This window comes from Watersipora subatra, chromosome 6, assembly GCF_963576615.1.
Source record: "Watersipora subatra chromosome 6, tzWatSuba1.1, whole genome shotgun sequence".
NCBI classification, from domain to species: Eukaryota; Metazoa; Bryozoa; class Gymnolaemata; order Cheilostomatida; family Watersiporidae; genus Watersipora; species Watersipora subatra.
Window position 1 is genome coordinate 42,875,185 of NC_088713.1, and position 15,273 is coordinate 42,890,457.

Here is a 15,273-nt window from a genome sequence, read left to right on the forward strand (position 1 = left end):
TAGAATAAAATTTTAAACCCTACTACAGATACATTATTATGAATGTTTCAAAGGCCTCAAATAACAAAAATTAAAAATTAGTCTTGCTCACTTTTTCTAAATGCTGTGTAAACATTTGAGTACCGACTACCAATTCTACCGGTCTACGGTAATTCTGTCAAGTTAACTGTATAATAAGGTCTTTGTATCAGCACACTTCCGCCGCTACCCACACTAACGATATACAGCCCGTGTCGTATAGGGACATGTCCCTATACGACACTGTATACAGCCTCCCGAAAGCCCCGCCCACATTATGTCCGTCGCCTATCCTTGGTGCGGGGCCGTATATCATTGCCAACACTGAAAACTAGTTTCTTACTACCTTTGAAAATAATATACATAGGGATAGAGTTTTAAGGATGAGAAGTCTGCTGCAAACTGGATTTGAACTCACATTCTCCAGCTCTGCGGACATCCATATACCGTATCCAATTCAATACAATATTCTGTAAATCATGTTTTGCATTATCGTCAACAATATAATGCTATTATATAATTTTTACAAGCAAAATATTTTCATCCCGGCATAAAGCTTTTATTAAAAATATTCATCAATTCGTGGCCACTCACATAGTTTTAGCTGTTACAATAAGACAAATTCATCTACTGCAAGAAACTTAAACAAAACATGGTTTATACAGCACACATTCAAGTCTCTCTTTTCCCTTTATGGCAGTTTCTATACTGACAAAGCTGCTTCGGATGGTGGGACGACATAAACATCCTGTAATCAGTAACACAAAGGCAATAAAAATATGTCATTCATAAATATGTCATTCTAAAGCGTATCTACTGAAAGCTTTCAAATTGGGAGTTTGATAGACTGCGAGTGTAATTTTAAAAACGAATAAACGTTTAACAAAGGCACAAGTACGCCAAGCCAACGATTCGGAGCTTCGGTTCTGGAAATTAAAGATTTGCATTGATCAATCGATTTTCTTCACTTTCTACAAGTGAAAAGTGAACATCTAAAGTCAAATCATGAATCTAATTTACTACATAAAACTGCCACAGAAAATTTGAAGCAAATGTAGCTAGGAGAACCGATAAAAAAACATAAAAAGATAATTAGTGATAGCAAAAATGTATAATTTTATTAATTAGTACATGTATTATTGAGTACTAAAATATTACCTTTAGTATATTCATCAATCTAAGCCATTGTATTGCTAGATGCTAAAGATTAGAAAGAAGCCATCAAAAATTCACTGTACATACGTATCTCGCACGCGCAGGAAATTACATTTCAGCCTCAAACAGGGAAATATAATCTGAATGTAAACTCAACAGGAAACTTTATAGGAGAATCATAGTAAAAGATAAATTTATCTCCATTTTCCAATCTTCCTCCGTAGAACTTTTACTACCTGATGCCAAGAAAACTCACAGTCACCTTCGCAGCAATTTTTACAATCATGTTGTTCGCCAATAAAACGTGTCGATCGAGTAATTCATTAAAGTAACGATGTTAATTAATTTAGTAAATATCGATGTCCATGCGATTTAATAATAGAGTAATATTCCTAAATTTGAGATCACAGCCAACGCGTCTTACGACTGACAACATTTGTTACGGCCTATATAAAAATTCTACGCTGATGATTGACTAAGGAAGCTACCTCATATTTATCGCTCGTGGTTTCTTTTCAGATATATTAATTGTGACGTCACGAAAGAAGCACCCGCTGGAACGTGAGCTTTTTAAAAGCGGGCCCCACTTAAATGCATATATCTCTGAACAGGGTTGGTCTACAAAGACAAAAATGGCATCAAATTGTAGCTGATGTTTCAGCCTTTTATGGGTCTTAATTTAATTAAATCAAATTTTTTGACGCAACCACATCTTTAAAGCCTTTGTAAGATATATAGTTGGGGTCTGAAAAGTGAAAACATGACAAGCTACATCAAATTCACATACTTGAGCAGTAGCAACTGCTTTGCTTCAAGGAAAGCTTTTAGAAGTTAATTTCTTTTCAGCCTTTGAAGTTTTTCGTGACTCTGAGTTAGGAAAGAAAATTTTAGTTTACCAACGCAAGTGTGTTACTATGCTACATTGTTTTCATGATTGTTTATAAAAATAAAAAATCTCAGTGAGCCGCAGCACTACTAATGTAAGCATTGTTTATAAACTAGCTGAATGCATTTACTTGCCTAGGCATTCTCATTGCGCAAAACTAAAGATTACATTATCTCAAGGAGTATGAACATTGTTCAGAATTTTCTAACAACAGACTTTAAACTTACAGTGAAATGTTGATCACTTGCAACATTTTATTGATTTGCAGTTTTAATAATGTCTATTGAAACAATGCAACTTTTTGTGGTGTATACTTGTACTTTTAGATATAACACTAGACCCATTCAAACCAAGCTCTTGCTGATTAAACTCCGCTAAACAATTGTAATGCAATCAGACTGCTGATTTGTGTGAATGGTTCAGAGTTGTGATGCGTTAAATCTGTACTGTGTAATTGCAGCTCAGTAAACAGTAATTTTCCACCGCATTACAACTTTACAAGGCAAAATGGACATTTTCTGTTACTTAAACCGTGCTCCTACTGTAATTTTCCTACTTTCATCCACTGCCTATTTACTTTCATGACTCATTACCTAAAACCCAGCAATTCATACATAGTACTAATGCACATTCTTAAAAACTTGAAACTGCATGCGTACTGCAATTGTGAATTAGTATGAAAATGATACTGTGAACCAGCTGACACTACTGACTTTCTAAGCATCTGTACTGCATTGTACAAGATCGTCCAATACTATTGTTAGCACTACTGAACTTGTCTAGTAAGTCCCATATCATATTCCAGATTCCAATCATATAAGCTACAATATGCTAGTGGTGATCAACTTGTTTGCCTAATTACATTCAAATTTTAATACCATCCACATCTTGCAATTGTGTTGCAATTTTCAACACTATACTTGATTTTGGAATGATATTTCATGAAAATGTACTGTGCATGTATGTACAATCAACCGTAATGCAGAGGTTTTTATTGCTTGTAACACTACGAAATGTACCTTAGCAACACTTCCACTGTATCTAGCATTGCACACTGTGCAGAAGGTAATACTGTCACTGAATCAATACTCATTAGTATGCATTATAAAAGACTTGTACAGCATGTATAGTGCATACTACCCATAGTAAAAGTTTGTAATGCAATTATCCTGACAGCATCATGGCTGTGACACACTTACTAGTGCTACTGCACGGCTAATGCAAATATATAGATGTCTAGACTGGCAATTGTTGAAATTGCTATGAGTTTTATATCCAAGCACAAGTGAGGGCAGTGCTCATTAATGAGTAGTTATGTTTTCTCATAATGGTGACAACCCTGACCATGGTTTTATGTCAACTGTTAATCTGCTTAATCTGCAAGAATAACGTAATCCCCTACCAAAGCTAAGTGATTAGAATAACATAAAAATGTTTTGTGACCTTGTCTTTAAACCTTGCAGTTACATGATATTGACATGTTGGTATGAAGTTTATTTTACTGGCTAATGGAATAATTGGTAAAAGCAAGTGATGTTGTGTGGAAATAAAAGAAAAGAGCAATTATAATGACTCAAAAACTTAACAACTTTTAATAGCAAACCTTTTGTGAGATCAGGATATTTTGTGGCATCAAAGTTGCGGCATAGTATGCAGGATAGTCTGTTGACGTGCTTTAGACAACAGAGATTAAAAAAACCCGAGGTACATCGAGCCCAATTCTATACCTATCAAACATCATCAATCTGAAACAAAACTTGTGTAGTGTTTCTAGCTTTTCCATAGCTCTATCTAATAAATAGGAAAAAAAATTAAATGAAACAGCAAGCAGTTGCAGTGAATAACTTTGTTATATATGCATAGGACATGATATGTTCTCATGATTGGCCTATGATTTACAGACTAGCTAGATAAAAGGGGTAGCGAGAGGGATTTTCTGTGTTATGAGTCATTGGTTTAACATTACATAACCAGGCTTCATAATTGGTAGCTAAATGAAAGCAGTGGATGTCATTTGGAAACGACCTAGATACTGACATTTCAGTAGATGCTGTAATGCTGAGATAACATTTTACCAAATCTTTTACCTTGTATCAATGGTAGTGACAATTTGCCACTACACTGTGTCATCATAGCGCAGTAGCAAGTGATATTTCAGTGCAATCAAATCTTTTAATATGAGTAGGCTTTTACTTTATAGGCTTTAACATATATGTAATAAATTTAAATACTTATATTATTTTTAGCCATTTCTTAAACATATTTCTAGCAAACATCAGCCCCAGACTTCTTTGTTTTCAAGGTGTAATAGATAATTACTTCAACAGATGTGTCCTGACTATATAACAGGTACATTTTTATTAAATACTAATAATCTTTCCAGTCTTTGGTTGTTGGGATGAATAAGATGGAGAGCTGCTGCTGCTTCTGCTGCGATTGGTGTGGCTGAGACTAGGACTATTTTAGGCACCGAGATGTGCACTAATTCTGTTTAGTTTTACGCATTCTCGGCTCATCTTGGTCTACTGTCTCCTCTAGACCTGGTCAGTAAAGCGGCAGTTGTTGTCCTGAGCAATATGGCTTAACAAGCTTACCCTATTGGTGATAAAGCTTCTAAGTTTATAAAGTTTTTTTTTTAAGTTTCAAAGTCTACAATATTTTCAATTTTATTCAACCAAGACGAGCCACAGAAGGCAACAAGGCAATTTTTTCTGAATTGTTTTGTGTATTTCATTTTTAGCAAACTGTTGAACTTTTACACACATTAATATTTGTTACATTCACTGCCTATTTCTGATTTCATGTTTATTTTACAATTTATGGCTAATTCTATTCACTTGAGCTGCCTCTAAAACATTTGCACCAATATGTATATTTCAATCTGTTAGAAGTATTTGCAACTGTTTTATATTGATTTACATGTCATGTAGTTCACAATGCAGACTTCACATTGAGCCAGTTGGGTTAAATAGAGTCACATGAACCACAACTTCTCATCATTAAATCTAGCTCTCCATTATGGCTTGTTGCCCTAGATAGGGCATGTTGCTGCAATCACGTAATTAACTTCAAATTGACTGATTTGAAAAAAAATTCATTGCCGCTTAATGTTAGTGTTTTTTAAACTTCTCTCATTGACAAGCAGTTAGTCATGATGCATTTCGCTTGCCAATAGCTTGTGAAATGTGTGCTGTTTTTTAAGCATTGCAGAAAGCCCTAAGATCTTCAAATAAATCCCATAGGCATACCAGATAGCAGAGATTACCAAAAGGGGCTGGCAAGGCATTAAAATCACTTGTATGGTTCAAACTTGTATGTCCTAGAACATGTTATACAATACAAAAATACTGTTTTTTAAAAATTGTGCTCAAATTTATGCACGCTTTCATCATTGCCTTTTAAACCAATAATTTGGCAAGTCTCTCCCAGCTATTGTTTTAAACATATATGTATATTGTCTATACATATTAGTGTACGTGCTGTAGCGTAGCGTATAAATTAAAACCATCAAAAATGTACAAGCCTGATAGTAAACTCTCTCTGTTATATTGAAATCATCAAAGAGTTACAATACTTTTTCTGCATAGGCTAAGGTAAGGCCTGCTTCAAACCTGCAGACAGCTGTGTAAACCCTGAGTCTTCATTTATCCAACAGCCAAAAAATTAAACAAATTACGTAGCTGCGTATGGGCATACATCTAATTTAATTGTGCTGATAACCACATTTCTTTCTGTAGGATTTACTATCGCTTGCGTGAACTCGGAGTGCACTCGGGATCGAATCTAAGCTTCAAATCTAGCTCATTTAACTCATCTCATGTCAGCAACGCTTTTTAGTGCAAGTATTATCAATGGAGGACAACTGAGCTGGCAGAAGATCTATGTGGCTGCAAGTTTCTGATTTAGACCAACGTGAGTAGGATAAAACTGTATTTAAGAAATGAAACAGATAATGAAAGCAGCAGGTATGTGTGCTTTTGCTTTAGATTTTACTTTACCTTGAACTTTGGGGACTACATTGGGCTACAGGATTTGTTGTTGTCGCTCATCCAAAGTAACAAAAATATACGACTTTCAATGAAAGCTTGGATGACTGTAGCTTAACATTTGCTTCATACTCAAGTCAAGTCAAGCTCATATGTCAAGCGATTTTCAGGAATCGAGTGTTGCGATCATTGGTAGACATTGGTAGATATGCATCACTGAATAATTTTCCATTGCTAGCTGGTTGTCGGATGCATGCTTTACGTTATATCCTTAAAATCCCAAATTTTTCCAACTTCTCAAAAATTCAAGTGATTCAAAGATCTATAACAAAAGTTTAATTAAAAATGGTTTACAGAAAGAGTTTTTAATTGAATTCTGAAAGAATATATAATTTATATTGTAATACTCATACAAAAATTAGTTCCGTAGGCCTACTATATGCTAATCAAAGCTACCGTTTCAAGGCAAAGGTTAGCAGTAGTTAACCTTTCGGTATAGAGATTCAAGACAAAAAAATTCATGTAAAATAAACGTTTTATAATGCTAGAAGCCTAGAACTAAGTGCCAGCAAAGCTTTGCTAGCAAAGCTTTGTGAAGCGTATTAGATACACATGGCATGAGGAAAATCTGTTGCTGCAGATGTTTATATTATTGATTGATATAATTAATGTGGTTATGTAAACATTGACTGTAGCATATATTCTTTAAGGGGAAATATATATTTTGCCATAAGCCTTGTTTTTTTTTAAAAATTTTTTTGAAGATTGACTAACCAAACATGAAACAGGTACATTAAAAATAATTAAGCTTTTCGTATACCCATTATTATGCTAGTTTGCAACGAATTTGCGTGTAGCCTATCATCAGAAAACTCAATGACCAAAATTTGCTTGATATTTCTCCAGTATCCTGCGGGACATGTATTGCCTCCAGCTAGCTTTAGCTTTCAGAGCCAGACATAGAACCCATTTCAAGCAATAAAGGTCATAAACTAGTAACAAGCATTAATTAAACATCTCTTTGTATATAGCTTAGTGTATGGCATTATGTAATCTCATACCTGTTGGCTGTTTAGCTCAGAGAAAGAGCTAATCTCATCAATCACTGTCAACAGGGTGTCAACAATCACTGTCTCTGTTGGCTGGCACTGGCTACATGTATTACTCATGTGTCTTTGTGTAACTTGTGATGTACTCTCTAACTTGGTCCACATAAATGCATGCTAATAATCAAATGTCTTTTTTTCTTGTAGAGTGTGACATTGTGTTTCGTAATAATGCTATAATGCCTGGCTTGCTCTTGGTTGCAGGTATGTACTGACAAGATAAAACAACCTGACTTTTTTTCATTTTTTTTCCAGGCTTTCATTTATATGGTCTCTAATTTAGACAACAACTGCGACGACTTAGCCTTTAGCTGTGCACTTTTCTTGTTGTTTTGTTATCGTTACTTATGCCAACAGAAAATTTAATATTCACATTGTTTTTATATAGTAATGATAATAGCAAAAAGAGTACAATTTAAAATAGTTTTTCTCTGTAATTACCAAAAATCATTTAGCAACCGATATAGTTCTAGTCATAACATTGAAATGAATATTTTCATGGTGTAGTATCCTGGTTAGCCTCTGAACCTTGAGTTAAATGTATTCTGTTTTTGTCTAATTTAAAAGTTTTGAGCTATTGAGACATACACTGACCCTCGTATAGAGATAAACCCTGTCTTTAACAATGATGATTTCAGCCAGCTTTCAATAACCTAACCAACAGACCTTACCCATTCTGTGTTGTGCTGTCCTTGTATTGTGGTTGGTTTTTGTTAGTGCAGAGTAGGTGAGAAGTAGGATACTTGAGCCAATAAAAGAGTTACATTTTTAATATGAAATAACTAAGGTTTTTTTGCGTTGTATTTATAATTTTGCATGCTCTTAGAGCTTGGTTAAGTGCATCGGTGAACATGGTTTTACTTTTGCTATCTCAACTGCATTCAAATAATTTCATATAGTAAAGTCAATGGGCCATCTATCTTTGAAGAAAGATGCATGGGTCAGTATGGAGGATTCAGAGGCCACCACTTGAGGAAACTTGGGCATAAGGGCAAATTTCATGATCTTAGGCTATACATATAACTGAAAGCTTTTCATTTAATATCATATTACAGCACTACCCATAACATTATTTGACGTATAGATTTTTGCTGCTTTCTTTTTATAAAAGTATGGTATTGGCTAAAAGCGTAAATTGAATGGGTTATGATAAAATTATACTTGGCCGCTTGACCCATCTATCCGTTTTTGCGCTTGCATTGCAGTAGATTAGTTGGGCCAACTGGTCCAACTACTCTCATCCTTAATGGCCCATGTATACCCAGCTTATAACTTTTGTAAAGTGCCATAACTCTCAAGTTATTTACAGATTAGTTTTAAATTTTGTCTCAAATCGGTTAAAAGATGTTTATTTATGTTAAAAACAAAAATTGGAGTAAACGTCATTCATTTGCTGCATGTTAAACCTACTAGAATATTAAGTAAATTTACGAAACAGTACTGATGAAAGGTAACTTACCTCCATGCTTGACATTTTCACTTTGACAGAAACTAAGATGGCAGCAGTGACCTATTTTTGGATTGGACAATATTATACAAGCAATAGAAAACTAAAATAAAGTAAACATTTTCTAATAATGGGATACCTATGTATCCCCTGTTTCCATATATCCCACTTCTCCCCTAATATTTGTCCTGAGTAATTATACTCACTGGAAATGTGAGTTTATCTTCTCTCAATTTTTGGCATTAGAAAGTTTGAGTATTTTTATCATGTTTGCTAGAATTTTGACTTCTGAGTTCGAGTTTAGCACATGAATTATTGAAGCACAATGAATAAATGTTGGGATTAGTCGCTTGAAAGATGTGCGATACTCAACAACTATGCCTGCTATGGACTAATGCATCTATGGAAATAATTATAATTGTATTTTAATATCACAATTACTATTCTGGTGTTATGGATTAAATTAGGCTGCTGAAATATAACACTGGATATCTAACATGTTTCAGTCAATGCTACTTGCTAAATTAAGTTTGAGCAGGGTAGTGTTTTTAAAAGTTTACTCTCTATTCTTTGGATTTAAGATTCAATGTTTTTGTAGTTGTACCTGCAAAATGATAGAAAATCATTTTCACCTGTAATTACAATTTAAGTATATGGAACAGTACTTGAATTGTTCCATATACTTGAAGAAAGAGATAGAGATAAAGTTATAGCGACCGAAAAAGGTAATTGAAATGGTATGGCTAAATATGACAGGGTTGTTATTCACTGCTGCCACATTCAAGGCAAGGCCAATGTTTTCACTGCGGTTTATCTAGTATTTTGCAATATTATCACAGACTCATTATACACGCATTATGTGGCTCTCGGAGCAAATAAGAGTCAGGCTTATAGGGCAGAGCTAGCTAGAGAGTGGCAAAACACACCTGTGAATAATAAAACTTGATCGGAAACACTTACTAGAACCAACATCTTCGTACATACATAAAGCACTAAGCTGGGACAAGAACCCACCAGAGCACGCAAGCCAATAATAGCTAAAGCTGAAGCAATAATAGTCATAAAAGCTGAAGCAAGCGGTAGAAATGTCAAGTGATTTGCAGGAACTGATAATTGCAGGGCTTTGTGAAGCGTATTAGATATGCATGACATGAGAAAAACTCTTTGTCGCGGATTTACATATTATTGATTTTATTGAATGATATTAATTCATTCGCACCTGCCTAATTTTTAGGCGATTTGCCCCAGATACCGCTGATTTTCGGAAAGTTGCCGTAATTCAAATTACTACTACAAAAAACAAACTTAAGATAATTTACTCATTTAAATTTCACAAGAACCAGCCAAATCTCCGTTTTCAAATTATATTATATTCATACAAACAACTCGTATCCCTTTTATGTAGATTCATGCATCAAAGAAGGTAGTTTTAGGAAATTTCCAATTTTCAAAAAAATGTCATTTGCTGAAACAAAGTTAGATTTGCACCATAAAAATTGCAAAATATACTAAGTTTGACTGAAATTAGTTATTTATTACAGACAATACATAGTTATAAAGATTATTTATACAGATGTAGTTAGTCACGAACACGAAAATCATGAAACTTCAAATTTTTCCCAACAAGAAACTTTGAATTTTTTCTTCAAACAAATGCATAGCAAATCTATATGCCAATATAACACGAATAAAACTTCATGAAAATGTTTCAAATAATAAAAATATGTTCAATAACTCTGTTCTTGACTTTTCAGATATCATAGACAGCTCTCAGAACCAATATGATCCTATCGAAACTGAAAGATAACGTCAGTCTGACTACAGCTGGCAGCGTGAAGAATGCATTTTTATTCGAGCATAACGATTCAAATTGGCAAAATTAAAAGTTAATAGAAACTTTGAAACATTAAAAATAATGTTTTAATTTGATTTATGCAGTCTTTCAGTGTCTTACCACTTTTTGATCTGCATATTTACTGCTGAAGTTGAAAAAAGATTATCACAAACGATAAAATTTCAAGTCAGCATGATGATTTCCGGTTTTGGTAGATATTGAGATAGGTGTACTAATCGGGTTATAACTTTTGTCGGAGATGTCACAGAAGCATATTTTAAAGTTTGTCTGATTGGCCAGAAGTTTTTCTTTATAGCGAATTAAAAGTATTATTTTATAACTAAAAAATAATGATGCAAAGAGTTGGTAAATTTCAGACGCGAGTAAACACGCGTTGAGTGCCTGACAATGTTATAAATACGCATGTTAACTTGCGTTAACTCGCGCATGGGTGCGAATGAGTTTATCTGGTTATGTAAACATTCACAGTAGCAGATATTATTTGAGAGAAAATGACTATTTTGACTTAGCCTTGCTTTTGTTTGTAAACATTTTGTTGAAGATTGTCTAACGAACCATGATACAGGTACATGCAAAATCGTGAAGCTCTTCGTATACACATTAATATGCTAGTTTGCAAGTTTTTGTCTCGAGCTTTAGCTTTCAGAGCCAAACATAGAACCCCATTCAAGAAATAAAGGTCTTAAACTAGTAAGAAGCATTATTTAAACACCCCTTTGTATATAGCTGAGTGTATGGCATTATGTAATCTCATACCTGTTTGCTGTTTAGTTCAGAGAAAGAGCTAATCTCATCAATCGCTGTAAACCACATGCTGGCACTGGTTACACTCATTACTCATGTCTTTGTCTAACTGGTGATGTACTGTCTAACTTGCCAACATAAATGGATGCTAATCAATTGTCGTTTTTCTAGTAGAGTCCGATATTGAGTTTCGTAATAATGCTACAATGCCTGGCTTGCTCTTGATTGCAGGTATGTACTGACCAGATAAAACGATCTAACTTTTTTCCATATTTTCTTTCCAGGTTTGCATTCATATGGTCTCTAATTTAGACAACAACTGCCAGGACTTAGCCATTAGCTGTGCGCCTTTCTTGTTGTTTTTTTTACTGTTACTTATGCCAACAAGAACTTTAAAATGGTATTGTTTCATATAACAATAATAACAACATAGAGTTACTACTTAGAATAGTTTTTCTCTGTTATTACAAAAAATCAAAATTTGCATTCAATATAGTTCTGGTGATAATATTAAAATGAGTATTTTTATGGTTTAGTCTCATGGTTAGCCTCTGAGCCTTGATTTCAATGTATTCTAGTTTTGCTAACTGGAAGGTTTTAAGCTATTGAGACATTCACTGACCCTCCAATGAAAATAAAGACTGGTTTTAACTCTTTCGCTACCGTAAGCCGATATATCAGCTTTAGTGGTAGTTCAAGTACAGGCCGTAAGCCATATATCGGCTTTAGTGGTAGTTCAAGTACAGGCCGTAAGCCATATATCGGCTTTAGTGGTAGTTCAAGTACAGGCCGTAAGCCATATATCAGCTTTAGTGGTAGTTCAAGTACAGGCCGTAAGCCATATATCGGCTTTAGTGGTAGTTCAAGTACAGGCCGTAAGCCATATATCGGCTTTAGTGGTAGTTCAAGTAAAGGCCATAAGCCATATATCGGCTTTAGTGGTAGTTCAAGTACAGGCCGTAAGCCATATATCAGCTTTAGTGGTAGTTCAAGTACAGGCCGTAAGCCATATGTGGGCTTTAGTGGTAGTTCAAGTACAGGCCGTAAGCCATATATCGGCTTTAGTGGTAGTTCAAGTACAGGCCGTAAGCCATATATCGGCTTTAGTGGTAGTTCAAGTACAGGCCGTAAGCCATATATCGGCTTTAGTGGTAGTTCAAGTACAGGCCGTAAGCCATATATCAGCTTTAGTGGTAGTTCAAGTACAGGCCGTAAGCCATATATCAGCTTTAGTGGTAGTTCAAGTACAGGCCGTAAGCCATATATCGGCTTTTCAATATGGTTTCACTTTTCTTTTAATTATGAAGCCTATAGAACAGCTAGACTAATCAAATTTTGTCTCCAGTGAAACAACCTTGTTGCCAACTACTTGCTATCAATGTAAATATTTTTAGCTAAATATTGTCAACAAATCGCGGTGATAAATGTAGTGACCGTAAAACGATATATCGGCTTATCAATAGGGTTTCACTTTTCTTTTCATTGCGAAGCCTACACATTAGCTAGACCAATCAAAATTTGTCTCCAGTGAAACAATTGTGTTGCCAATCACGTACACCTAAAAAATTTTTGTTTCAACTAATCCATTTCTAATTATTTTTCAAAACGCTGAAACCAGATCGTTATCGTCATAGCAAGGAAAAACACACTGCGTTCGTTCAACACAAATAAAACGTTCGATATTGTACAAGAGTAAAAATCACCTTGTAATTATCTTGTAGAAAATTTTGTTTTGAATAGGATGCATTTTACAGTAAAGTGATATCTGCTTTTATTCTCGAGATATTGCTTAATTACTAGCGGTATATCAGCTTTTCAAAAAGTTGGTTCATTAATTTGGGCAGAATATTCATTCGGTAAGATTTTAATGTGGTAGTGAAAGAGTTAAAGGTTTACTTGCATCAAAATTTATATTACAGTTATTTAGTATGGAAAGATTAACCAAGTCTTACTTTGTTGTGTTGTAGGTGGAAAATATTTTACTAACTATATTTTTGCAGTATATTTTGAGTCATGAAATGATGATGAGCGTGTGCTGGATGGATATGATCTGTAAATTTTTTTACGAGTTTTCAAAATTGTACAAAAGTTTATAGTTTCAGCCCGAACAATGGTGAAATACCATTTTTTTCTGTTTGATGACATCGGTGGTAGGTTTTTTACTAGTGTTTGATCAAATATCATTATACTATTCTTTGGATCGCTGAAAATATTGCTCAGGTTTACTGACACGCATTGATAAGATCGGCAAGGATCAAAGCGTTAAAACTTGACATATCATCAATTCATGAATTTTTACAAGTTTATATTTATATTTAACGACTATGGTATTATCTTATTGACATGGAATTACTTGATTTATTTGAAAATTTTAGCACTTTAACTACCAGAGGTGCGAGCTGTCTACTGACACAGGCTTGGGTAATATTTCATAACAAAGGCTAGTACAAAGCCATTTGCCCAGCAGCTTGCATTGAAAGCTGCTCATCCATAACAGCTCATGTATTGCTTTCCAGTTGGCAAGCACTTTATGTATGCCTATATCAAATTTATCGGCATGTCCACCAACATATCAACTGGTCGTGGATCAGTAGTTTGTTATCTGTTTAGGCCTACGTAGTCATTAAAGTCATCTTTCCTGAGAGATGTTACAATGATGAACAGATCTCAAATGCTAGTTCAACGCTTCTTCCCAGTCATTGGATGCGTAACCAACCTGATTTTCAAGGGCTGGTAGGTCATCCTTAACTAGTTCACTTAATAAGCTTTTTACTCAATGACCTCACATAGACCTTTCAACACATTAGTTTCAACACTTGTTGCCATTTGTCTGTTGCTTTGAATCTCTTTGCATAAAGTGAACCTTTTTGCGGTATAATTTTAATTTATTTTTGACTTGATCGATACCCCAAACTTTTTTTTTAACTTTTGATAAACGCGATAATAATACCTCAAAAAAATACCATAACACATCTATTTTGATGCAACAACACTCTATCTTTCAGTCCTACTCCCATCCTTCAATAAAAAATGGCCCTCAATTTTTCAAACAATTGTTTTAAGTGGTCTCAAATAGCAGTACCATTAAAATAGAGTTAGCATTCAAATATAGGTTTAACGGTAGCCCACTTTCAACATGTCTGCAAATACCAAATAAAATGTGGTCAGAGGCTCAATGCATAAAGTGGTCATCAACTTTCTTACTTAATATTATGTTACAAACATTTTACTTTTGTAGAAGTTGTTTGATCTGGAGAATAAAGATGAGCTCTCCACACCGAACTATAGTCCCTCGATCATTTCCTCATAGAACCAATCATATCGGTCTACAAGTTTTTAAAAAAGCTAAAGGGTGAGTTTATGAGCCCTTGTTTTTTTAGTCTTGATCTTTTGATGATTATAGTTGGCTCTGGAGACTGCAGTCATTAATTACATTGGGCAGTTAGCTAAACCAAAATACCATAGCACTGGCAATCAAAAAAATAACTAAAACAATAGTTAGGATGCAAAATACTAATGTATGAAGTTGTATGTACAAATTATCCGTTTTTTATATTTATGTACAGTATTTCAACTATGTATAAATTTAGTATAAAGTTTATTAAAATATTATTATTAAATATTAATATTTAAATGTTAATATAAAAATATTAACCATTTTTGCAAAGTTTGACTGATTTTTTTAATGAGTTTAATTTGGGTTCTCAGAATTGAAACGTTTTAAAACACAACCAGGTTTGTACGTAGTCCATTAACTGAGTGCATACAACAGGCTGTGCAGTGCAGCTCAGCACAACGTACACGTTTAGCCAAGATCAATGTTCTATGGCTCTTACAAAGTTTTCCGTACAAAACACTTTTTTTAGTGAGTAGCTGATTAATTGATTAATTGATTAATGGATTACTGATTGCTTCCTATTTTATTAGCAAAAGAGGCCGAGAACACGGCCGAGCTCACACTGCAACACACTTTTAGCTTTTTGTTCGCATCTTTAGATGTAAAGTTTTCTGTTGATTGATGTGTATATAAAAAATCTCATAGGTGGCGGGTTCAAAAATAGGGGCCATGCTAACCT

The 15,273-nt window shown here is 34.3% G+C and overlaps 1 long non-coding RNA gene across 1 annotated transcript; it reads left to right on the top strand.

Moving 5' to 3' along the window:
• Positions 1 to 5,862: 5,862 nt before the first annotated feature.
• LOC137398889 (uncharacterized) lies at positions 5,863 to 14,541 on the top strand. The gene is made up of 5 exons (XR_010979042.1): positions 5,863 to 5,971; positions 7,299 to 7,355; positions 11,372 to 11,428; positions 13,808 to 13,930; positions 14,436 to 14,541. It is a non-coding gene; the product is annotated as an uncharacterized lncRNA (long non-coding RNA).
• The last annotated feature ends 732 nt before the right edge of the window (positions 14,542 to 15,273 follow it).